The 27,643-nt window shown below is 38.0% G+C and overlaps 1 protein-coding gene across 2 annotated transcripts in view; it reads right to left on the bottom strand.

The window, feature by feature from the left end:
* RASGEF1A (RasGEF domain family member 1A) overlaps positions 1-13,378 on the bottom strand; it is a 158,050-nt gene extending 144,672 nt beyond the window's left edge. For both annotated transcript variants that reach the window (XM_018081602.2, XM_018081601.2), the window contains exon 1: positions 12,866-13,378. The gene's annotated coding sequence lies outside the window, so the exon portion shown is untranslated. The remainder of the gene's footprint in view (positions 1-12,865) is intronic.
* Between the last annotated feature and the right edge of the window lie 14,265 nt (positions 13,379-27,643).

Raw genomic sequence — 27,643 nt, forward strand, 5'->3', positions numbered from 1 at the left:
AATCTAAAACTGGAATTAAAAGAACGTATTCACTATAAAGTTATTGTAAGATCTGAAGGACAGGCACCTTCAAATGAGTGTCAGCACAAAGATGCCGCAGGAGATGACAAAAAGAAATTCTCCCGTGGAGAATGACTTTCAGAGATTCACTGGATTCATGTAGTTACTGTTTGCAGTATGAACAGGGGCACAGAAGCTGCTTTTGTTGATTTACACAATGAGATTATAGAAGAGTGTATCTTATAGAAAGGGAGCAGACCCAGGCACGCACAGAGTATTATTTGTTGAGCATGATACTGAAAAAGAACTTCTTATGAGCCCTTATTCAATTCCACAGTTCCTTGTAGGGTTAGGCACAGGTTCACACATATCTTGCAACATTTGCTGGCTGCTTGTGGGATAGGATTGCTTGTAACTCTCCACAACCCAGTCAGTGGCCTATACAACAGGTAATATTCTGATTTTTGTCATTTTTGGATTTTGTGTTGTTTCAGCTCAGTTTCTCTGAACTATTTTATATATAGGGAGAGCAAACAATCTACAGGAGCCAATAAAATGGCACCCTGTGTCTCCAAATTAGCAAGCAACTAGAGTTTGATTAAAATTGATATTGGATTTAGTAAGTCAGAGAGTTCTTACCTAGCACAATCTATAAAATTAATCAGCCACAAAATACCACATGCAGATTGGCAAGCTCTTCATCCAAGAAGTTTTTGAAAATAAGCACAACTGGCACTTCAGATCCCCAGCATGTATGAGAACAATCTGCTTCACAGCAGTTTGTGACAAAACAGCATGCATTTTATCAATTCATTACTCATTAAAACTGCCACATGTGCCATAAATGCCCATACATACAGTGCCATTCCTGGCATGCTCCTTCGTTGTATGGATTGGTTATGGCATCCATTGTCACTCAGTGTCCCCTCTATAAGTAATTCCTTGTTTCTGGTTTCACATATGCTATTTGAAGCACAGCAGGGTATAAGCCTGCACAGGAAGTTTGCTGTGAAAGCTTAAAGGCATCAGTATTGCAAGTCCTCATTGTATCACCCCTGGAGAACCCTAAGGGAAATAATGAGATTATTCATTTGGATCTGAAGCTGTATGGTAAAACCTCAAAAGTTGTGGCAGGATAGGCTAGGGGAGTTCCTACGTCCTAGTAGAAACCTGGCTGGGAATTAAGTTCCTAGTCAGTGATCATAGGAAAAGAAGGTACATGTTTCTCTAGTTGCAAAAAGCCAAATCTCTTCAAAGCACTGTTTGGTATCTCATTAGTGCTTCCCACACTGGCATTCATTAACCTTCTTCTGATGTGCTGCACAAGCTCTGCAGAATGAAGCACTCATGCTCCTTTCAATTTACAGTTCCAGCTAAACATTCTTCAAAATAGTATTAAAAATCTCCATCCTATGTTGCTCCAGGCCAGTAGCCCAGGAGCTTATTTCACAACCTAATCTTTATAAACCATGAACTAGTATCAATGTTAGATGGCTGGGGGAAGGTAATTTATAGGCTTTTATACTGGATAGGGCTTTCTTTTGCCATACTGTGATGCTGAAGGAATTGGACAAATTTTTTGTCAAAGTCTTTGATAGTTTCAGGCTAGATTATTTCATGCTTAGTTTCTGGAGTAGCTGTGCCAGCAAACCAAGGAAATCCTACGTTCCACTAGTTGTCCTATTCCCCAGGTACAGGGAAATTCTGTCCCAGAGTTGTCAAAGTCCGGCTTATAACCTTCTTGGCAGCTTCCAATACCCTTACATGTCACTCCATTCCACAAAAGGGCTTTCCAGGACCTTTTTGCACTAGGTGCTTCTCTGGAAATCGTTCTGGATTTCTGCATAGATCCTGCAATCAGCAGGATCTTCCTCAGTCAGTCTGTGCACCCAGCCCTCTGGAGAGGGATCCACAGGGGATGTGACCTTAGTGAGACTGAATGGTGGAGTAGGTAGTTGTACAGTTTACTACCATTCAGAATTATACTTACTGTGGGTCAAACAAGTTTATAATAGAATATTTTTAAATAGTCCTGCAATGCTGATAAGGTAGTAATGGGCATTGTTTTTTGTGTAACCTTCTTTCTCATTGCTCCAGTCTGGTTGTTTTGCTCAGGTGATTCTGTAATACAAGGTCAGTTCATTCATTACTAGAAAACAATGTTTCTTTCTCCCCAGAGTTTAATTTCTAAGCCTCAGAGATGCTGCATTGTAAGACAATAAATGGTTAGAATTGATTTTTGAAAGTTATTGTTCAAGATCATTGTTCAGTATGTTCCAAGGTTGCTACATCATACTTTTTTATAATTACTATCTCCACAAATTTATTTTGTATGATTGGGTGATTTGAACTACGTTATAATTTCGTGTGTTGTTCTTTTTTCTGTTTTTAGTTTTACAGCCCCCCCCTCGCAAGCAATTTCATCAGACAATCTAATTGAGAAATCAATTACAGTAGATAACTAAGTCTTATACTGAATGCCATGTAAGTATAGAGTATAATCATTTGTCTAAATAGTGCTGCATGTTTTGACTTGAAACAATTTGTCCCTCATAGTTAATTTATAAGTTTCAGTTGTGTTTGGACTTCAGATGAGTGTTGGCAAGAGGAAGGAGGTAATCACTGTGCAAGCTTGTGGCACTACTTGGTGACTTCCAGCAAGATATATCATTACCCTCAAGAATTTGTGATTAAAAATTACTCCTCCTCTTTTCAGTTTCGGTCAGCAGAACATTGAATCTAATTTTATACCAGTGCTGACCTAATTTTAGGAAACTGAGTTCCTGTGGGTCCTGTATTAGTCCCTAGCCTATTTTCTGTGAGCCCCTCTTACAAGGAAATATGGGGCTTGCCTTGAAGTCTAAAAAACTTAACCAAAGGCAAAACTTACAGCTGTTTTCATGTAGGCTTTTGTTACTTGCATGAGCTGTACCCTGCTGTAACCTTTCTTTTAAGGTTTTCTTTAGGTAGTGGTTATTCTGATTTATTGCTTCTTATGGACACAGTAAAAGATGGAGCACAAAAGGAAATCAAATTACCTGAATTCCTTTCAACTAAATACATTTCTCAATCATTCTTATTTCAACTGCTAGCATTCAAGTCTGCTTGAGTATGTCTCATTATGATGTGAAAGTTTAGGTCCATAAATAATAAATTGAATGTATCATAGCTAATCAAACAAATAGTTTCTAGGAAGAGCAAGTGATTTCACTCACTTAGATCCTTATTTATTGCACAAACATTTATACAGATTGGAGATGGGGGGAGCATTATCTTCAACCATTTCTTTTGGATCACAGACAATCCCTTCTTTTTTAATACAGTGATGACTCTTACAGAAATAGCTAGAGAACAGAATGAGCTTACAGAAAGAAAGTGCTCCTTTCAGGGAAGCTAAGCACATCATGCCTGCTTCCCTTTGACACAGCAACATGCCATTGTTTGGTTATTGCTTACATGCTTTTCCTATTTTAATGTACCTGAGTTGTTGCTCTTGAATAGTATCCATTGTCTGTGATAAACTGTGAATAGGAGATTATGGAATGGTGGCTTCCTGGAAAGGAGCAGAATTAATCTTCAGAATTCCCCATCCCTTATAAGAGGCCTTCTTACAATTTGAAAACTGACAACTGGCTTGGAAAAAAGCCCTGTTGGATTGTCCATTTAAGCACATTTTTAGGCTGGAAGCTTTTACACTAGTTACAAATATATTGATTTTTAAAAAGAAATTATTGACCTTTAAAACCCTGGAGTCAGCTGCTGCCTGGCTTATTGGAGACATTTGGTTATTTATATTCAGAGAGCTGGCAGTTTTGAGTCAGACCCTAAGCAGTGATCAGAAGTGAGGGGTGGTGATTAAAACACTGTATTTACGTGAAATATAATTACACAAGGTTGACTGCAGAAGGCTGAGATACCACTTACAGGACATAAGTCTTTATTCCAGAGTGGGGACCTTAAACCTAATTTCCTCTCTTCTTCAACCCCCTCTCTGGAACAATTCCCATACTATCTGCAATTTGAAAAAGTTAGTTTATTCTTCTCTTCTGTGCCTTTCCCCCTTGTGCTGTCACAACAGTAGTAACATTTTAGTAATATTAGGCACTACTGTCTAAGCAGTTTAGTACTCACAGGCACGTGTGCAGTGTAGGTTTCTTATAAAGGGACGAATGTATGTACCACTAAATGTCATATTTACCCGAGGACGACTGGGCTATCTCTTCTGTGCCTTGTTGTATTTACATTTTCAGCTCAGAAAATAAATTGTTTCCTAAGTTCAGGCAGAGGACCAATTTTCTGGCTGTCAAAAAGTATCAAGAAGCAGTATATGAATGGGATATTAGTCACTGTGAGTTAACAACAAAGATCTGAGAATGGATGTTATTTAGTGACTATAGCTTGATGATAGATTAAATAGTACATATTGGATTGCTTTTCTGTTGGTTTTTCTTCTGGTTTTCCCTACTTTAAATGCTCAGCTAGTATCACAGAATTTTTCATCCCCAGCAGGTTAACTGGCCTAGAAGGCTTGGCTCTGGCAATCTAAGATGTTCAGTGAAAAGAGGTTGTAATGATTTAGCATGACTCTGAGTCACAACAGGTGAAAATCAAATCCCCACTTAGTACTACAGCTTTCAGTTTTTATACTAGTGATATACTAGCACCCACATTTCTTCCCTTCAGTATTTCTTTCTTCAGCAGACTACAGTTCTGTATAACTACTATAACTAAATAGTAAAACTGCTATAACTAAATAGTATAACTATTATTTCAGTACTTTTAAGGAGATGTTTGCACCATGTTTCTCATGTTTCAGTGGTTGTTCCTTGGTCCTTTTCTTTCTTTTGTGCATCACAGAAATCGCTATCCCATACCTCCACGATCTACAAACTCTGCTCCTTCTAGACAGACAGCCTTGTGTATTGGCAGTGGGAGACTAAAATGCAGTGTGGTTTCTGCTGTCTTGACAATTTATGGATACTGAACTGTCCAACAGAAGGATCAGAATTCATGATTCCTGTCCCACTGTCACAGAGAAAATCCATTTGTCCTGCAGTGCTTCAGAATGTGATTGACAGGACGATGAAAGATGTTGAATTGATTTTTGTAATGTGCAATAAACTGATGTGACAGTGACAACCATCTTTTGCTATGGTACCAGTTCTCTAACAGCATCAGCCTCCGTGCCCTACCCCCTTGGTCCCACCAGCAGGCATTATCCCTGCATCCATCCCATGAGGACTATTAGCTGAAGGTGCTTTGTCAGAAGCTTTGGATCTAAAGACATATGTTCTAGTTCCTGCCCTCAGTAATGGACCACAGGACAGCCTTGGCCAAAGGCTGGATTCAATGATCTTGGAGGTCTTTTCTAACCTTTAAGATTCTGTGATTCTATGATTAGTATTTGTTTTCCTTTTTTTTTTTTTGTATTAATTTGTGTCTTAATCCTTATTTGTTCGCTGATTCTTCCCTAAATCCACTGTAAGTGTTGGAAATGTTGAGAGTAAAGGAGGGGAGAAAATACTTTTTTTTTCTCTTTTCCTTCCCTCATTTCTTTCCTTCATTTTGCAGTGTCTGTTGCTTCCTTTCTGCCTCAGCTCTGTTCATTTTATTCATTAGCAGAAGCAATGCTACAAACATTTTTCAGGCAGCTACGGGGAGTGCAGAGAATGGCTGAGGGAGCTGAGGAATTTTCTCTGTCTGTAAATCCTACTATAATGCTGCACAGGGTTGTCTCTCCTCATCCTGTTCTTTCCTACTGTGCAAAAGACATACTGTACATACATGGTATGTATGCATTTGGCTCTAAAGAACTTTATACATTTCCTTTGCAAGAAATTGCATAGAGTGAATATTTGAATTTGCATTTACCTTTTGAGGTGCAGCACTGACAAGCTTTTGATTAGTGCTAAACCTAGAAGAACGAAAATATGCTGAGGAAAAAGTACATTATTCGGGCAGGAAAACCCAAAAATTAATAGTATGATGTTGTTGTAATTTTCCTGAGACTTCTGAAATTACAAGTTTGGAGGTTTTTTAATAGCAAGTTGTAGAAGTGCCTGTCATCTATGTTGAATTCTAGCTCATGTCCTCTAATCACTTTCCCCTTCTTTTTTAAGTTTCTCATAGCTTTCTGTGAGAAATACATTTTGAGATTAAATTACTGGGCTTAGCCAGGATGAATGTGTTGCCAGGTAGGGGGCTTCAGGTTAGCTGGTTTGAGCAGACAGGAATGATCCCACTGTGTTGTGATCAGCAATTGTAAGGTCCTGCACTTGCAGCCTGTATTATCATTTTTGAGATCTGAAACTATTTTTATAATAATGGACTTATCTATACAAGATACTAGGTTTGACACAGGTAAAATTGGATGAAATGACAGGGTTGCTGTGGTATGCTGGAAGTCAGACTCAGTTATTCAGTGGTCCCATTTGACTTTAATATTTATGGATCTTTCTGTTAGTTTTTTCCTTTTTTTTCATCAAATATCAAACTTCATCGAAAGCAGAAACGTCCAACTTAATTATTTTCAACTCCTGAGGTTTCAAACCCATTAAACAGCAGAGAAGCTCAGTAATTGTTTTATTACTAATACTGAAAGTGTAATAATACTAGTGGCAACAGAGGGCAATGAGCAAAACAATGAGAACAATGTAAATAGCATCATTAAAGCTGTTTCACAAAAGATAAACACCAATGCCAGGGTAGTATTTCAGACCACAGATAATTAGTTTAATTAACTCTTTCTTTCATTTCCCTGGTGCAGGAACTAGCCATAGCAGTATTAGACTTTCTTAGAAGTGCAAAGCTTTCTGCATTATTTCCTCTCCTCTCACATCAGTTACCAGCTGTAATGAAGTTAACAAATGTAACATAATAGATGCTTTCTGCAGTTCTTGGTAACATCGAGGTTGTCTTTTTTTAGTTGTGTCCTGGCCCAGTTCTGTTCCATTCTGGCCTCCAAGAGCAGTAGATTGGATATGCACAGTTCCTGGTGCCTCCTGGCAGGATATGGCCCTGCTCTGCTGCACACCACTGCAGTGGTGTCCCTCAGAAGGAGGCCTGAACTGTGTCCTGGCATGGCAGGGTCCTGTGTGTTCCATGACCTCAGCTGTGTCCTGGAGTTTATGGGATAATGTCTTGTTTACTCTATATTCAGTATATTAGACACAATATAGTAGTGATTGTAAAATTGTGAGCGTGTAGTTGTAAGCAAAGCAGAACTTGTAGATGTTTAGAAACTGAGGAAAGGCAAGTCTGCTCAAAGCTTCCATGTTCTTTTCTATTCATGCGAGGATGCCTATTTAAATTTATTATTTCTTCTAGAACCTTGCCTTAAAGATGATCAGATGTGATTTGTGAAGCTGTGGTTGTATTTCTGTTTCTAGGGTGTGTTTTTGCTTCTTTAGCATCTGAGACTTTTATGGTGTCATACATGTACATGCATGTAAACACAACACAGTTTCATATGATTTTTGAGTGTTTTATCTTTTTAAATTTCATGACAGAACTTGTAATGTTTAGGACCTAGAAAAAAACTGGAGTCTTTTTGTTGTAAAAGATGGAAAGAAGTCTTTAACAGAGTTACAGATCTCATTTTCTGTTACCACCACACACACTTGGTGCTCTTGTACATCTTGATGCATTGATCTTGTCCCATAAAACTCCGGTATCTCTGCAGCATGCAAATTCATAATTTGCTATATGGTTTCAAGTACTGGGTAGCTCTGGGCTTCCTTTATAAATCACAAATCTCAATAATTTTGTTAGTAAAACTTGCTTGTGGATGGCTTTTACTCTGGTTGTTTCACCGTGTGGATCATGGCATTGTCCTCTGGGTAACCTACAGATCACTTGGATGATACACACTTTGCTAAATGTTGCCCAACGTTGCTGGTGCCCTTAGGAATAAGAACATTTTTCTCAAACACACACCACTAACACAAAAGGGTTGGGAAAGACACAAAGAGAAATAGGAAGGAAAAGCTGTGTAGACCTTGCTGAATATAATCAAAAATACAGATTATATCTAACATCCATTTCAGATGTGTCACAGTGGAAGTGCTCTAGAGAATGTACTCTTTGCTCTCAGAGGTGTTTCCCTTTGAACAACTGTTGGTTTATGCACACAGATTGTCTTTAACACAGCATTCCTAAACTAGCCAACAACTCAGTCATGAAATTGCCTCAAAACCTAAAGAGAATACATGTCTAGCGTACTTACTTGCTTCATAATTTTGGAAGTTTAAATTACAATCAAAGGAAAACAAACAAGCAAGCTGATGTTGAGTGAAAAGACTTTTCACATGTTAATGAAATGAATAAGAAAAATGTATTCTCCTGTTGTTTTAGTTGTTGAAAGATATCAGTTTTCACAAATCCAAATTATATGATAAAGCTCAAAAGTATCGGAAAAGCTGCTTTGTGGTGAACACAGTATTGTTTTTATTTTGTTTGGGCAAGAAAGAACTAAAATGGTGCTTTGGAAACTGCATTGTCTGTGTTTTATTTCAGAGAAAATACAGAGCACTGTTTGGATTAAACAAATACAGAAATAATACAGATTTTCATGGAAAATAAATTAGTCCTAACAAAATAATTAAATAGAAACTTAAAATTCCTGACTTTATTGTAAAGAAGAGTCTGTTAAAACTCAGTTGTGATTGGAATTGGGCATAATACCTTGTATTTATTTAATTAGGTTATACTATTTTCACACATATATCCTGAGATACACTATGCACTTATGATATTAATCCTTTATGGTTCAGTTGGATGTTCTCTTCACTGGTGTAGGTGGTTGAAGGTTCAAATTCTGTTGGACTGAAAATACTACAGGAGTGTGGTAAAGTTGAGCAAGGCAAAAAATGAAGACAAAGAAAGCAGTAACACTTCTCCAATGAATACATTCACCCCTAAATTACAGGATATTTGAAAGATATCAGGAAAATTTTTTCACCCAGATGGTGGTTGGACACTGGAACAGGCTCCCCAGGGCAGTGGCACAGCACTTAGCATGGTAGAGTTCAAGAAGCATTTAGACAATGCTCTCAGGCACATGGTGTGATTTCTGGGGTGTCCTGTGCAGGGCCAGGAGTTGGACTCGATGATCCTTATGGGTCTCTTCCAACTCAGCATATTCCGATTCCATGATTCTAAGATTTCTTTATTCTGATGAAAGAAAAATGCTCTCCTCAAAAGGTAATGCCTAATCATGAGGGTTGGACGCCTGTTTTGCATCATGTACGTGCCTTACTTTCATCCTTATGAATGTCCTCAGTCTTAGACTAAGATTAGATTTGATCTTAACTGATCAGACTATGTCACAAGAAGTTTCTGGAAAGCCATATAGCAAGTGTGAAAATGTCCTCTCTTCTAAAAATAGGGCCTATGTAAAGTTCAGTTTGAAGTACCATATTAATGATGATTAATAGAACTCTTCAAAATGTTACCTGTAGGCACAGCTTGCTTACCTTATAACAAAGTACTGTGCAGTGGGAAGGAGGGCATCTTGACTCTGTTCAGGGTGCAATGAATAGATCTACACCTGCTTGAGTTACAGTGACATTAATAGTGAACTATGAAAGTGGCTAAGTGTGCTTGTTGCAATGGAGAATGAAACTTTATCCATTTTTGCAAGCCTATATGCAGAATATGGTTCACTGAGTATTTGGGATGAATTTTGTACCTTTGTAGAAGTTGTTATCAAAAACTGGTACGTTCCTGATGTGTAAACCTTGTTGATTTGTTTAGAGCTCTTCATCTTTGGATGAGATTTTACGTTCCAATGAAATATAGAGAAATAGCAGAGAACTGAAGTGAAGCAGCTTCTATTTAAGCTGATTTTTTGAGCTGAAGGGCTTGGCTGAACATTTGTCTTTTCTGAATAAAACCAGTTATAAGACTAAATCCACTTAACTAACCACAGCAAAACTTCTGCCTCTCCTGCCTTCAGTTTGTGGAGGTGAAACGACAAGAGGGATGTGAAACTCGGAGCTGAGGGGATTCCTGGCCACCCATCAAAGCAGCTGCCTGACTCCACTTAGCTGGTTTGTGGCTGGTTTAATCTTTTTAGACTCAATCAGAGCTCCAGAGTTGAGCATCTGTGTCTTAGGGGTGTTTCATACCAATTCCAGTATAGCAGCTATGCTTCTTATTGTCCCTTGAACATTTCACATGGATGGTAGATTCTCCATTTGGAATAAAATTTGGAGGTAGGACTGTAGGTAGCAGTAGGTGCTGGCTGCTCTTTGCAGTCCACTAATTTTCCTCTTGCTGTTCTCCTAGCTTACCAGTAAATTAATGCCCCAAGAGCCCCCGATCACAGCGAAATAGCATTGGAAGTACTTGTTTGTTTATTTTGGTGAAAATATTACACCAGAGATTAAACTTCACAGGAGGACCAGTGATAACCCCATGCAACTCATATAAGTTTTACCACCTGGACCATAGCCTGGCCATTTTTCTATCGGTGATATTAAATGCCATACGTTTCCTTAATAATTCACGTTGCAACAAAGAAGCCTCAAATTAAAGCATGTGTTGTGCTTTACAAACAGCCCCTTGCACATGTGCTGACTTTGCAGCTGCTTCCTGCAGTCTTTGACTTCTGTAATTAGAACAACCGGTCAGCCCAGCTAATGATATTAAACTGACTGGTCTAGAATGTCATTTATCTCAAGGGTTTAATTTGCTGAATACAGGGCAGCACAATACAAGGTTTGCATGTGTGATGGATGTAACTGTATTTTTTTAGCTCTTGTTGCTAAGCTACAATAAACTGTTATCACAGTAAATTGTCTGCATTTAAATGGACTGAGATTCCACCTGAAAGGAGCCACACACATGAAAACAGATAATATACTGGTGTCTCAAAAGAAAGGAAAATAGCACAGAAAAACCCAACTTGTGAACAGGTTAATTTTCTATTCTAGACAGTAACCAGACAGGCTCAAAAATAGCTGTTTAGACCCCAGGCCCCCAGAGACTATGACATGTGCTACAGTAGCAAGTGACTAAGGGCTTGCAAACAATAAATAGCTACTAATTTAAAAGTAAGTAGCATGACTGTTATCAACTGCTTAAAAACCGAATCACAATGATCTGTTGTCTGAACTGTGCTTTAGAATTACTTTCCCTGGAAATAATCTGATAACTTCGCAGTCAGGTGTCATATCTAAATGCTAAGAAAAAAAAGTAGATTATAAAAAAAATGTACTGAAGTCTCTGCAGTTGTCCAAATGGTTAAAAATAAAGCTTTCCACTTTTACAAGTGGAAAAATGTACCATGTTCTGATGGAAATTGATGTAGAATCCATGATGAGACATCAAGCTGTTGTCCTACCTCTTCCTGAAGCTCTGTACCTAAGTCCTGTAAGTTCTCTGAAATAAGAATCTTTTTTCTCCTAATCTATTTTAAAGATTGCATGGATGAGCAGTAACTAAGGGGAGTGTTTACTGGTGCCATGTTGGAGTTCATTCCAAAAATATTCATACTGGGTCAAGAGACTGTGGTCTTGATGACTACCTGGAAGCTCAATGGTGTTTGGTGTCAACTACTGATACCTGTTTGTTCATATCTGTACATGTGATCAATGTGGAACCTGTCATCTTCTTTGAGCAGAGATTCCTTTTCATGGCAATAATGCCAGGGCAGTTTTTTGTGGGTTTAAAAGTCAACTCTTAATAAGCCTATTGCCAGTACACAGCAGGTCTGAACAAATAGAATGTGTAAAGTATTGCAGAAAAATACCATATTATGTATAAGAAACACAGGTAAATTCAGTTACAGTTGTGACACTTTCCACAGTACAGAGAACATGTAAACCAAACCAAATGTCTTCCACTGCAGTTACACCATTAAAGATCCGAAGGCAAGACTGTGAGATTCTGCAGTGTACCCTAGCTAGTCTGTTATTCTGTTTATAGATTTAGAAAAGCATGCTGCTGGATTGATTTTAAAGGTGTCACCCTCTGAAGTAAGCCATTTGGTAAAAAGCACTGGATTGACAGAAATGAAGCTGTAGACATTCAGTGAAAGCTTTTCATTAAAATCACCACTAAAACCCATCAATCCGCCCCAGCAGAAACCTGCTTAGATAACTCTGCTAGAAATACTGTACCTCCTCAGAAAATGGAAGAAGAGCATTTTGCCAGGATTTCAGAATGGGGAGAAGCAGCTTCTCCCTTTACTTTAAATTGCTATGCCAGAGACATTAACTGTCCTTGCAAAAACCCTCCTGCAACGCTGAATTTTTGATTCACAGCAGAAAAAATAGAGAGGAATGCAGACAGAATATGTAGTGCAGCACTGCCTGTGCTTCAACAGACTTGTTCTGGTGGTTTCAGTGAGCACTAGTTTTGAAAAGCCTGAAAATGGATCGTATCTATATGATCCTGTGAGAACCCCTCGGAGAGAGGGGAAACGACAGGGAAGCGTTTCTGTGCACTGTGGAATTCCAACTCATTAAAGTGATGAAACAACTGCTGTGGGAATGAATCCACACGGAGTCCATGACAGACGCCTGGTACGCTACATTCCCAGCAGCAGAACACAAAAGGCTGATCATTTAGCAATATTGAGAAGCTTCTTGTATCCACAGGAGCAGGTGGTAGTACAGCAGTAAAAGTTGCATTAAGGGGACAAAATGCAGTCACTGGGTTGTATTTTGACCTGCTCTCTCTCCCCCCGGGTGCAGCTGGGTGGTACACACAGGGTTAACACCAGAAGGACACACTGATGGCATGTAATACCAGGTGTTCAGACACCCACCGATTTAGTTACAGTGCCAGCTTTTGTACACGGCTTGGCACCCTCAGAGCGTCGGGTGGCATTAGGGTAAAAAAAGACTTTTAAATCTCTTACCTTGGTCTAGTCCAGTGTAGCTTTTTGGTTGTTCTCCGTCCACTATCAGCAAAAGAGAAATTAATGCCAGATTCCAGTGAGTCATCCTAAATGACAGAGTAGGCTCACTCTTCGCACCGGCTGCTGGCTGCCTCCGCTGTGTGACAGCTGCCGGCTGGCTGGGGAACAAGCGTGTCCCATTCTGCAGCCTGCGGCAGGGGGAGAGGGGAAGGCAGCACCGGGGAGAGGAGGTGGGAGAGAAAGCCGGAGAGAAGGACCAAAAGAGAGAGAGGAGAGAGGCAGAGGCAGGAATATACCATGTGGCTGCGTGCTCCCCTTCTCTGCCTGGTGCTCAGCCTCGCAGTGCGCTGCCGAAAAGTTACTTTTTAATATGTGATGCACTCTCCGATTTTAGAGCCTGCCTGCTCCTGTCCTCTTTTCAGTCTGTGCTCGGAGGAACTTCTGGGCATTTCGGCAATTACATTGTCATCTCCCTCTTTTGGAGCCTGGCACGGATGCTGTATGCAGAATGTGCTCAGTAAAGGAAGTCTGTCTGTGGCTGTGTGAGAAGCAGCACTTGGTTTCTTGCAGCAGTTTTATAGGCTGTTTATCTGAGAGTGGGAAACCAAGGGCAAGGGCAGTAATTTTGGCATCAGATGGCAAAGAAATAAAAAAAAAATACGTTGGGAGCCACAAAACTGTACACAAGATAAATTGGGGAGGGACACATTTCGTGGTTACTCCTAACAGAAGAAGGTTGGGATAATTTCTGAGTCTCTGGTTTACCATCTTAGACATGTTGCAGATCAGAAATCAGTGCTAGACAGAACTCTTCCTGGGTATTGCCAAAATAATTCTCAAGAGGCAATAGCAAGCTATTGGAGTGGTTAACATTGCACTAAATGGCAGAGATTTCTCTGGACAAACACTGCTTGTTTCTAATCACCTTAAGTCTCCAAAGTATGTTTTTAATTTCATTACACTCACACCCCTTGTATGCATATGTTTGTTTCTACAAATATTTTTTAGGAAACTAATACACCTTCACAGAAATTGGTGATGGCTGTAAATACTTTAGTGTAGTAGAAGTGGGAGAAGTATTTAGGTTCCCACTCTTTGCTAACTAGTTTATTGAATCTGGAAGGCTTTTGTGGGCTTTTTGAATGCCTTTTATTAAAAAAATTATTTGTAATATTACCTCTGTGGCAAACTGTGTTCAGATGCTCTGAATATTTGTCAAATTCATCTGTGTCTAAAAAGGGGAGTAGTGTTTCATATTTTGTATTTCTGCAACTTGAATGTGAGCGGATGGTCTTAATCCTGACTAACTGACACTTAATTCCCAAAGAAAACAAGAAAAAGAATTGAGAAATAACAGGAGAAAGGTGGAAGAGCTAAAATGCATTCTTGGTTAGAAAACTGAATGTAGGATAGTTTCATGTCCACTCTAAATGATTGCACTAGTTAATTATCCATTAGGTGTTCTGTCTGTGTTTCCCTCTGCCAAGTACAAAACCGTGATTTCTTTTATTCCAGTCTTATTGAATAAGGATGGTCCTGTGAGAATGAAATATGAGCTCTTCAGTATTTTTTAATGTTTGATTTAATTATATATAATTCTGACTTTGCCTAAGGTACAAGGGATTCACCAGCCTTGTAATTCATAATGAAGCAGAACAGCAGCCCATATCCAAGAGCTTAGGAAATGATTCCTTAGGTTGATTGCAGGCAAAATCATACTTAGGTGTTTGGGGTTTTTTACCTGAAAATTTGAACCAACATGGCAACCTTCCTCCCGACACCCCGTATTAATTTCCACATCTAACACTGCATGATGGCATGAATAGCATATACCAGCGAGTCATGCACTGCTGTAGAGTACAAGGAGCTCTCTCCCTCAACCTATGAGTGAGAAGCATGAAGACTATCCACAAGTGTTTAATCTGAGCTTCCTGTGGACCTGAATTCATCAGTGAAAGTAGATCTTTGGTACCACTGGGTAGTGACCGCGGAGAAGTGCATCATGGATAATCAACTGTGTGTAACCTGTCTATCCAGGGTTCATTCATGTCTCTTAGAAGTCAACCAGAACTGTAGGTGAATTCAGGGTTATCTGTGTAACAGACCTCAGCTGGAAAATGGTTGGTAGGAGAAAAGACAAGACTTTGTGCCATGGAGGGCAACTGTTGTTACAAGGAATATTCTTCAGGTACTCTGTGTGGTACTGGAGTCCCTTAAGATCCTGTGCCATTGGGAAGACTCAGTGGAGAAAGACAATGTAGGGACAGGTATCAATGACAGAGGATATAACAAAATTATTAAACAGATTTCTCTGAAGTGACAGGCAGCAGCAGCTGAGGCTGGGCATCCTCCACAGTGGGGTAGGACTGCATAGAGCAATTAAAGTGGCTGTAACTGATATTCATGAATGTTCAGAGAACCATGGACTTGGTAGCTTGTTCTTTAGTACAGTTCATTTTACCTTCACATTGCTAGAAATGTCACTATATTGCCAACTCATGTTCCTGTTATCAAGACATTAGTATTACCATAAAAGTGAACATGTGAATGTTTTAAAAATAGGAAGGACTCACTTGAAATCTTATTTTCCTTCTATAGCCTTGTCCTAGGGGGATACTTCATTAGTTCTTTGCAAATTCCATTCTCCATTGAAATTTGACCCAATGAGAGAGGTTAAGGTAGACCCAGTTTGTCCCCATTTTGGCTGGGAGGATTGCTCCTATTGTTTTTGGATTGTCATTGTATTGTCAATAAATATCTTTGTCAGAGTAGAAATACAGAGTAAATTCCAATTCCAAGTACACTTGTGCAGCTTCATGTTACAAAAGCTGCATGAGGAGAACTCTCTCAGATGTCTATTTATTTAGTTACCTATAAGGTTTTTTTGCAAAAGCACTAGCTGATGACAGGAATGTTATTTTATGGAGAGGTTGTTTGACAACCCGATAGTGGGAGCTGATAGTGAGGATTTGGGTATGCCAGAATAGTGCTTAGGTTACCAGTTGCCAAAATAATTGGAAGTCTTTGCTGCAGAGATAATGAGCAGGTCAAGAATCAAATTAAATCATAAGTCAGAAGCTGGAAATGTTGCTCACAAAAACTTGTAATGCCAGTGCATTGGTCTGTAGCTGCCATAAAGCCCAGGCTGCCCGAGGAAGCTGTGACATCTGTATCACTGTAGTATTCAAAACCAATTCAGGCAAACACAAGAACACAGGAGGGCATCCAGAAAAAAAAGAATGTATTCTTACTCAGAATATGGTTGCTGTTATTTTCTTTCTTTTCTATGTGCAAAATTGTCACTGAATATACAAATAGAATGAGGTCAGAAATGGTCCTTTTTCTTGACTTATTGTTGAATGCAACAAAATCACTTCATTGCAGAATCATCTTAAGTTTTATCTCTTGAGTGTCTGGGTACCTTCCAAGAAATTACCAAAGTCTCTGAAAAGCAGTGGTTTTCCTGAGTTCTGAAGCAATATAACCCATGTGCTTATTTCTTACCCTTCCATATCCAAGTCCTTATTGCTTCTCAATTTCATCCCTTCACACCTCTCTGTCTTTGTTTGAAAATAAAGAGAGAACAAAGCATTTTTTTATTATTATTTTCTGTTTTTCTGCAAAGGCATATGCTTCGGTGTTTAGCTGATGGTAAGAGTCCAACTGAAGTTACACTTAACATTTTGCATTTCAGTCTAGGTGCTGAAAATGTTGTTATTTTAAACTCCAGTAACAAATTCCAAGCATTAGACTTGCTATATCTTCTCTAACAAGCACTATTTTGATGTTAAAGTAATGGAGTTTGAGTTGTGGAAAATAATATAGACTTGAGAGAACCTTTAACCTTGATTGTTAAGGGCAAACTGACTCCAGTGATGATATGCTACATTCAGAAATCATTGACTTACAAAGTACAATTCCAGAGTGCAAAACCATTGCAAAAGTTGTACTTTTTGTCAATACTCAGTTTTCATCCCAAAATATTACATTTTATGTCAGAAAAGTATTTATATTCAAGAATTTGAACTTACTGTGGGTTTTTTTGAATGGCAGTCATTATGTCCATGTGTCTATAAGTATGAAAACCTCTGCTTTTAAAATCAGTTAAATAAATTGTATGAATGAGTACTTTGGCTGTAAAGGTGGCTGCACACAGCTGCCATTAGCTGTGTGTAGATATCTGTGTGTCTGTTTACTTTTTATTATGAGGAATGGCACGGAGAACACAAGACCATGTAAAAAAAAAAGAAAATACATTTTGTCTGTGGATAAATAAGCTGTTATATTAACTAGGGAAAATATTTCATGGTTGCTGAAGCTGATGGAAAAGTTATTTTTCATCCCAATTCCATTTTGTGAAAAGGTGTAAATTTTTAAAAATCACAATTTAGAAAAAAGGCACTGCATTTGGATCCATTTCATTCCTATACCACAGTGCAGCTCGACCTATGTCTGTTTTGGTTTTGTCTGCACTCTCTGAATGCTCCAGTGGTATAGATTTCTCAGTTGCCTCTGTTTTCCTATTGCAGTAGTTCAGTATTTTTGTTGTTAGGAAGTTTGGGGTTGTTTTTTTCCCTGGTGCCTAATGCAATGCTTCACCAAAATAGTCCTGAGAAAATACATTGACTGTCTCTGTTTGTCCTAATCATTGAGAAGGGCACTGATTAATTCCTTTCTTTTTCTGCAGCAGCTTTTTAAGCAGTTGTGTCTGCCCACAGCTCATTTGATGAGGTGGGCAACCCACCTCTGAAAGCATTTGCCTCTCACTGTGTTCTCACATGAAAGGATACTTTAGAAAACAGATGTATGGTCCTTCCTACAGAGTATTCAAGTGAGCTCAATTCTGTAGTGCTGTTATCAGTGAATCAATATCCTTGAGCATCAAGATGATGTCAGGTTTCTGAGGTTTCTGAGGCCTTGACATATAGCATGCACTACTTGATTTTACATGGATGCTGAGCCCTTGAAAAGCAGATTTTATAACAGGTTTTTAATACTGTAGCTTAATTCAGTTGCAGTTTCCATTGTGAAGCAGTGTTTTGGTGTCTGAAGAATTGCCAAGAAAAAATCCCCTTGGTTCAGCTGTTGTGTAAGGACTTGGGCCTTAATTTTATTTTTTCTGTTTCCCTTAAATCGGGACAAAAAATGTTTAGGGCCTTGTTGCTTTTAGAAGAATTTGGCAGTCTAATTAATATGATTATAAAACCAAAACTCTCAACATTTACCTGGAACTGAGAAAGATGCAAAACTATAAGGCTGAAAAATTTTTAACAAAATATTATTTACACCGGAAAATTAGCAGTCCATTCAAATGCTAGGCTAGCACTTCTTTCCTCCTCTTTTTTCACCAGAAATGTGCCCATTTTGGAAATAGTTGAAGTAGTTCATGAAGATGAATGAAAATTCACCTGAGATGGATGATCGATTCAGATCCAGCAAGTCTTTGTGGTTAAGACTCTTCCTGGAAACCAACTTCAAATTTATGCCTTAAATTGAATGACAAAGGGTCCATCTCTGACTCAGAGGAGCTGGGAAGTCTGCTGTACCAATTGTTATTCCAGAATATTAAAAAGTCTTCATTTTAGATTGCCATAGGCGCCAAATAAATTTTAAGTTTAAAATAACCCCAAAAGCCCAAGTAGTTTGCAGCTGTCGGGGGAACAGGTAGTTCGATGAGGGGTTTTTATGTGGCTTCAGAGACCAATTGGATGCTTTTTCTCAACAGTGCACTTTGACTTTACTCTAATCAGGGGCTGGCATGAGTGATTGTCTGCTGTTTATTCAAAAGCATTAAAAGTGCCCTGTGGCAAGTGCATAGTGGGGTATATACCTCATAGTGAGGTATAGACCAATATTTGGGTGGTGGTAACTGTTCCAGAAACTTGGGGTAGCTGTGTGCCCAAAGTGAGAAAATGTACCTCTGATTTCCTTTTTATGTAACAGTGATACAAACAAAGACCTGTCTCTCAAAATCTTAGTGTTCTCCCTAAAACATTGTGGAAGCATCTCCTTCAACCCCAGACTAGCAATTCTCGCTTTAATCTTTTTCAGTTGATGCAGCATGGGAAAACATTCAGAAGGAATTAAAATTATAATTTTTTTCTTAATGAAATCAGTTAATTTCAATGAGAGGGATACAGGTATATTTTTGAATGAATTATTCAGAGCCTTGGAATTCTGAGTGACTGATATCTGCTGTTGGCAACACATTTACATACCTGTACCCAGGAAAAACTAGTTAATAATCTGTTGTTTGGTATCTCCCTGATGGTGAAGCTCAGAAAATGCAGCTTGCTCCACTGAGCTGGCTTTTGTTGCTGCAGAATTGGTGCCTGGTGCCATGCCAGTTTGCTTTTGTAGGGGAAGGTATTAACACAGTATTGTCAGGCACAGTGGCTATTTTGGGCTTGAGAAGTAATGAGAGGTTAAAAAGTGTGAAGAAGGGTTCCAGCTACCTGGTTTTGATAGCCCATGCATCCTGGAAATTTAATTACATATTAACGACCTCTTTCCATGCTATTAATGTTGTGAAATGGCCTGTGAGGGAGATGGTCTCAATTAGCCCTTGCATTAACTTTTTGTCATTAATGTGTGTCAGTATTGATGCTTTTAATTGCATGAGACTTGAGGAGGGCTCGAGTAATCACACAGGGATGCCTGATTTGACTGAAGTCTGGCCTTTGAGGTCACAGCAATACTGAACAATTGGGTTTGGTTTAAAAAAAAAGAAAAATCCAGAAATAGGGCAACCAGTGGAAAGAATTATTCTATTTTTACAACAGTAGGAGTGGTTTAGAGCTAGCTGTTATTTCTAAATATACCCTTCCTTTTTAATGATAGAGAAATTATCTGTGACTTTGTTTTAAAATCTTGGTAAACTTCAAATTGGTTTTTTTTGTCTGTCTTTCATTTCTTTTCTGTTGATTCTGTTGATTCACTCTTTCTACCAGTGGTTCAACCTTTTAAAGATTTCCTGCCTTGCTGTTGGGTACCCAATCCATTATGCAACATAGTGACAGTATAGCCCAGGCACCAGGACATCAGGCTCAAGGGGCAATTTTTTTAACACAAGTAAAATTTAAGAGAAAATTCTTAGTGCCAAATAATTCTGGTTTTATCTGCTTAAAATCTGCTGACTTTAGAACAGGAAGCACAGGACTGAAAAGGATCTGCTCTGAGTATGGGATATCTTAGAATTGGTTCCCTGTATTCATTAAAGATGTGATTTTTTCAATGTTACTGAATAGATTTATTGAAGTCACAGTGACACAAGGTTTTTTGGTTTTAGGGTAAAGTATTGGTTTGGAATATTTCAGCCTTTTAAATTATAAATTTACTCCTAAATCTGTCTGTTTTTCCCTGAAGATGACATATTATTGAAATGATACTATCTGGTTCTCAGTTTCTTAACATGTCCTTTGTTAAATACAGTTTACTATCTTTTCTCTTCTCTAGTCATGCTAGAGACCTCTAGATGAGATTAGTTTACATCATGAGCAAACCTGGCTTATGTGTTTATAATGTCACATATTAGCTCCTTTGCAATCCGAGCTGGGGGTCATCCAGTCCCATTACACTGCTGCTTCTTTTCTAAATTTTGCTTCCACATTGGTGTGCTGATATCCATTCCAGTACACAGATGCTTCAATTTCTGTTTGATCAGTCTTGTACAGAAAAAAGGTAAAGGATTTATTGAACTTTTCCTGGTAATTTTCCAAATGAGTGATTACTGATATTTGTTTCAATATAATTTCCAAACTTTTACTAGCTTGTCTTCCAACAATTCTTATCTTTCCTATAGCAATTTTTAAAATATATTTTATTTGTTTCTATTTTTTTGACATCCAAACTATTCTATTCTTCCTTTTTTTCTGAACCAACTTGCTATTGCTCCACCCAATAATATTTTCCAGCCTAAGACTGCTTTTCATCAAAGACAGTCTAACAAAAAAGCAAAGGAATTTGTTGGTTTCAAACTTGAAAAATATATGGATTATCACTCTTAATTCTTTTTCTCCTCTCTTCCTCTCTTTCTCACTCTTTCTTTTTTTCCCCACTGGAAAAATTAGTCTTCCAGAACATGAATTTTGATTAATTTTGTGTTTCTGCTTACAATGCACAGATTTCTATGTGCTTATTTTCATTCAGTCATGATGAGATGTAATTTGAGAAAGTAGGTGTGCAGCATTCCAGTTTCACTGCTGATACACCTTTTGGGTTTGTCTGGATGATGTGAAATAATGTCGGATAAAACTGGAAAAAGGTCTTAAGTAAAGGTAGTTCTCAAATAAAAGTAGATGTTTGATTTAACAAATAAAAAAATCCATTTAATAAATGTTGTGTACATCAATAGCAGTTTAGACAAGCTACTTATCAATGGCAGCCACTCTTCCTTGGCATAGGAAGGATATGGGTGTAGAAAAAGGTTCATTTACTGATTTTTGAATCTAGATAGTTAGAAAAACTGGTGAAAAATGACAGTAGTCTCTTTGATTTGGTTTGGTTTTTTGGTTTTGTTTTTTGTGGGGTTTTGTTTTGTTTTATTTTGTTTTGTTTTGTTTTTGTTAAGCAGGTTTGACTTCCAGCAAACTTCCAAGAAGTTTCTATTATTAAAACAAGTTATCACTTAGTTGAGAAAAGTTTCACAGTACCTAAATGGATGTTTTGTGTAGGTATTCTTCTTGCATATTAAAAATGTTCTTTATAAGCCCTGAGGCCGTGGTTCCCTGATTTCTTCCTTGGCTGATACATTGGAGTAGAATAAAAAGCTACTTTTTTCCCTACTGTTTGTATGAATTAAGTTAGATTTTTATTATCTTACATGATTTGTTTTTCTGTATTAATATTTATGTCAAAACAATTTCATATTTTATTCATTGCAAATTCACCAGTTTTTTTCTAAGCTTGAATAAACTTGCATGTTACGAGTGAACTTCCTTGCAAGTGCTCCTAAAATATCTTTTAACAACAATCTAAAAGGATTAATAAGTTATCTAAATAGAATAGTTCACTTTCTTCTAGTTTTTATTTATATGGTAGTAAATCCTATCTGAAACTAATGCATAGGAAAGAAACTTCATTATACACCCTGAGAGCTTTGTTACATGAAGAACATTCTTATAGTAGGGTGTATATATGTAGTATAACTTCAGTTTTAAGTCCTCAGTAGCTTTGAAATTAGTGGTGTCGAATGAAATGCTTTTATTTATCAATTCCTAATGAAAGGTTTTGCATTGAGTACCATATTTTTGTATGTGTCACTGGCCTAAGGTCCCACCATGTCCTGCCACACCCTCAATTCTATGTAATAATTTACCATTCCAGTTTGACTGCAGAAGTCATCATTGTCTTTCCTTTAATTTCTCAGCTAATTTACTGCTCTCATAGTTAGGCTTTATTAGTACCACCCAGAAATCTATAGAAAACACAGAAAATGAGCTGGTGAATATCAAAGGTAAAAAACACTGGAAATACAGTTCTCTGCTTTGCCACCCTAGTGCTGACAATCTTCATTTGCAAACCTGAACTGAGCTGTGTTAACTGAAAAATTGTTAATTTTGTAGGAGGCTAATGTTCGTGGAGTTATTAACCAAATTCCATACCAAACTAAAAATATTATTAATGTAAATGGTGGGTCTGCTACAGTATATTTGTGTCAGAATTATGATATTACCTTTTATAAGGAAAAACTGTATTTTCCCCTTTTTTCTTTCTTGCATGTGAATGTACATGAACACACATAAATCTAATTCTGTATCAGAAAAGGAATTAGCATGGAAAATTACAATTGACCTGGTTAGAATTTGGCAAAGTGGAAAAAGAGCCTTAAAATGGAGAATTTGGAGGAAAGCTTTTTTCTGTCTTTCTAACATTTTTTTCATTCAAAATATAGTATAATAGTCAGTGACTCTATTAAAAAAAATTAATAATAGCAAAAAATAATAATATTTTATGCAACTAACTCTAAACAAATGCAATGCATCTATTTTTACTGTGAATTGTGAAATCTTGTTGAAAGGTTTCACGCTAGACTGTTAGACATATTAGTCAGAAATGGTTTGTAGTATCAGGAATATAATGCTATATAATGACAGAAATGGAGAAAGGTGTTAAGAGAGTGACAGTTGGATTAATTATGACAGTTCTGAGTATGCTGTTTCTTAGCCTTGTCCAATTATGAAATTTGGGTGTCATTTTTAATTTTCACAAATTTGAGCTAGTAGAAATGGTAGTGTTACTCTTTCCAACTTCATGAGGACCAGACCTGTACATCTGTTAGACAAACTGTGGCTGTTTCTTTCAGTTACCTAATTGAATAGTGAGTGAGATTTCATTGCAACTGTATTCCTGTCCTGCATATTTGGATGCTAGATGGAAATATTTTCCACTGATGGCTGAGTTTTTTTCAATGCAGAAGCTGTAATACATATTTTAATAAGTATGGTAAGATTTTAAAGTTTAAAAATAAATAATCTGGGTAATTTCACTAAAAGGAAAAACATGAAGAGTTTTCTCTGATCATGTGATAATTTTGATATCAGCAGAACTTGAAATCTGCACACCTATGCTTAGGATATTTTAAAAATGCATCTTTTTATTAGTATTGATATAGTTGGTGCAGTTAAGGCAGAATGAAGAAACAATTAACTTTTCTCAGCTGTGGCAGCCAGCAGTTCTAATTCTGTGCTATCCTTGTCCTTCATACATTCAGGTGATCATGCAAATAAAGATCAGAAAAATAAACTGGGCCAAAAGTAAATGCTGATAATTTATATAAGCCTAGGTGATTTAGAAGTTTAACCCAAACGTCTGAGTCATCTGCTATTTCTACAACAACGTTGTATTTTCTATCCAGAATTGTTCAAGTAGTGGAAAAATAATCATAATATCAATGTTATGAGGAGCTGTTCTTACATCCAAGGCTTGCAGTGGAGATGTGTGTTTCCCATTTCCTGTTACTATTCTGGTCAGGAAGAAGCAATAACTAAAACTGAGTATTTTTGGACTTTCATCCAACACTGGGGACTACTTGAGGAGTCCTTCTGTCTGGCCAGCCTAAAGCTCTTTGAGATCATAGAATGATAGAATCATAGAATGGTTTGGGTTGGAAGGGACCTTAAAATTATCATCTATTTCCACCCCCCTGGCCATAGGCAGGGGACCTTCCACTAGATCAGGTTGCTCAGAGCCCCATCCAACCTGGCCTTGAGCACTTCCAGGGTTGGGGTATCCACTACTTCACTGAAAAACTTGTTTCAGTGTCTGACTACCATATGAATAAAGAATTTTTTCCTAACTTCTAATCTAAATCCTTCCTTTTAGTTTAAAACCATTCCCCCTTGTCCTATCACTATCTGCCCATGTAAAAAGTCACACTCTCTTTTTTGTAAGCCATTTTTAAGTACTGGAAGGCTGCAGTAAGGTCTCCCTGGAGCCTTCTGTTCTTCAGGCTGAACAACCCCAGCTCCCTCAGCCTGTCTTCATAGGAGAGGTTCTCCTGCCTCTGATCATCTTTGTTGCCATCCTCTGGACCCATTCCAACGTGTCCATGTCTTTTTTGTGTTGAGGGCCCCAGATCTGGATGGAGTCCTCCATGTGGGTTCTCATGAGAGTGGAGGGGCAGAATCACCTCCCTCTCCCTGCTGCCCACACTGCTTTGGATGCAGCCTGGGATGCAGTTGGCTCACTGGGCTGTGAGCATGCACTGGTGGCTTATGACCAGCCTCTCTTCCACCAGAACCCCCAAATCCTTCTCTGCAGGGCTACACTCAATGAGTTCTTTTTCCAGCCTATACTCATGTCTGGGATTGCCCTGATTCAGGTGCAGCAACTTGGACTTGTTGAACTTTATGAGGTTCTTGTGGGTCCACTTCTCACGCTTGTCCAGGTCCCACTGGATGGCATCCCATCCTTCCGTTGTGTCATCTGCACTGCCCAGCTTTGTGACATCTGCAGACTTGCTGAGGGTGCACTCAATCTCACTATGTCATTGATGAGGATGTTAAAGAGCATTAGTCCCAAGACAGAGCCCTGGGGGACACCACTTGTCACCAGCATCCACCTGGACTGCACCTCTCTGACTGTGTCAATCCAACCACTTCATCCACTGAATAGTCCACTCTTCAAATCGACAGCTCCCCAGTTGGGAGATAAGGGTGTGGTGTGGGACTGTGTCCAAGGCCTTGCAGAAGGATGGATAGATAAGTTTGGTCAGTCTTCCTTCATGGTCTGTTGCAGCCACTCCATGATGGAAAGCCAACAGGTTGGTCAGGTGTGATTTGTCCTTAGTGAAGCCAGTGCTGGCTGCTCGGATCACCTCCTTGTCTTGCATGTACCTGAACATCTCTTCTGTAAGGACCTGTTCCATGACCTGCCCAGGCACAGAGGTTTGAGGCTCACTGGTCTGTAGTTCATGACTTTAATCTGGATTGAATTCTATTCTTGCCTTGCAAGGAGGTAACTCTTGCAGAATATGCCACCTCTTCCCTACATCTGTTCCACAACCTGAGTTTGTCCCATAACTGCAGCTGTGTCCAAAATACAAGGTGTGAGTATAGCTTTATTAATGCTGGTAAATAATGCTAGATTTGTAGTATTTTTAGTTTTACACATAACTTGGAAATAGTAGTTATTAATTTGACCAATCTGTGGCTGAAAATATATTGCTTTTCAAGGTGATAAAATCAGTTCTCAGCAGGCCTTTTACTTAAAGGGATTGGAGAGCTGATACTCAGGAGAATTGATGTACAGAAAAAGCTCCACCCAGGAAACCATTTGAACCAAACTGTTTTTGTTAGCCATAGACAATGGATGTGACTACTAAGAAGCCTTTATTAGCACACTTCTAATATTGCCACCAAAAATATTTGTACTTAGAGCTACTGATCACGTCCCAAGATGTGTAAGACTGGCTTGTAGCAATCTTAATGGATTTTGGCTGTGTTGCTCTCCAGGGACAGGCTGTATCACTTGATGCAGCAACCTACATCAGGCTGGGCTTGTTCCATGCCACAGTACTCAACATGCCTGTGGGAATAAGACACGCAGTAGCTGTGACCAGTTTATTTTATTAAGTAAATTTACTTAATAAAAGAAGTTAATTAAGCATCTTGCATGGGTAATCTCTTTCAGTGTAGGCTTTTGGAGAATTTATTGCTTTTCCTTTTCATTGCTTTTCTTCAACTGATACTTTGTTTCATTGACTTTCAGAATCACTCCATCCGCATTAAAAATTATTTCACAGTTTCTGGTCAGAAAGTGTGTATCAGGAGAGGCTCTGAAGTTAGAAAGTATAAGTCAGAAGAGGTTCTTTGACTCAAGGCTTCTCAAAAAACCCAAATAAACTGTGTTTGAGGTGTTGGTTGTTCTTTTTATTTTTATTTTCTTTTTTTTCTTGTTTGGTTTTGTTGGTTTTGTTTTTCCCACCATGCAACAAAAGTTTTATTCTGTTTATTTAAAAGAAATAGGTTTTTTTGGTAACTGAAACATTATTAATATTTAGTTTACAATATATCAGTATTTGAGACTTTGAAGATACTTTCTAAAGAAAAGAAGGAAATATGGGCATATTTTCCAGAGCAATAAATATTGCTTTCTAGTTTTGCAATTAGGACATGTATGAATTTAAAATACATGAAACTTCCAAATAGGTTGATAAAATGTTTACCAATCTTAGTCTTCATTTACCCCATTTTGGCATGTTAATCTCTTGAGCCAACTCTTCCATGTTTCGAAAACATGCAAGAAAACAATTAGACCACAAATCTGTGTTCTGTTCCCAGACTTTGCAGTTATCTTTTCAATTATCTCATATTTATCTCTTTGTTCACCTGGTTTTGTGCCACTTCTCAGATAAATGTGATTTCATTTCTTCTGCAAATGATGTTTGATTAGAAGGAATAATTTGTTTCCTGTGTGAATATTTCTCAATTAACTGATTAGCAAATTTGGCTGGGAGGTTTTTGTCCTTTTTTTCCTGCTTCAGTATTTTTTCCCTGTTTGAATGAGAGGTTTCAAGAATCCCCATCACATTATTGCTCTCATGTCTGCTTCTTGTCAAATACCTGCCTGCTCAATTGATTTTTAATAATATCAACAAATAATGACAGTTTTGATTCGCTTATTTATCAAATTGATTTTGTTTGATCCTATACATGTTTAGTTCCAAGTCACATTTTTAATAAGAGAGAGAAATCCTCTCCAGTGAGAAAGATACTTTGTTGGAACTTTTCAAATGCATTCTGCCTTTTCGCTTCATTGTGGGCTTCATTGACTTAGGCTGCATTACTTGATTTTGAAACCATTGCTTAATCTGTTTTTTGAAAATTTGCTTGGACTACATTAGCATTTGAGTTAGCTAAATAATTATTTTCACTATGTGTCCAGGTGGGAGACATGGAGCATTAAAGCATTTTTTTTCAATACCTATAGTTATTGAAGAGGGGGAGGGAAACAAGTTTAACAATCTAGGACACCTTTTTCAGACATGTCTGTGATGACAGAGAGTGGAGCAAAAAGGATAATTCTAGACATTTTTTAGTGATATACAAAAATCTGTACTACAGAACAAAATACCTGCATTTACATCTTTTGTGATGATGTAGCATGTATAACATTTTCTTCCAGAGGTGACTCTAAGTTTAATTGATCTATTTACCACTGTTTAATGATTATACAATATATAGTACCAGTAGCAATTTTACCCAAGCAGGGGTGAGGTAAAATAATTATTACAATGGAATTTTCAGATTTCTCAGCTCTTGAATATTTAGTTTCTCA

The sequence above is a fragment of the Manacus vitellinus genome, unplaced genomic scaffold, assembly GCF_001715985.3.
Source record: "Manacus vitellinus isolate BGI_N305 unplaced genomic scaffold, ASM171598v3 scaffold_54_pilon, whole genome shotgun sequence".
Lineage (NCBI taxonomy): Eukaryota > Metazoa > Chordata > Aves > Passeriformes > Pipridae > Manacus > Manacus vitellinus.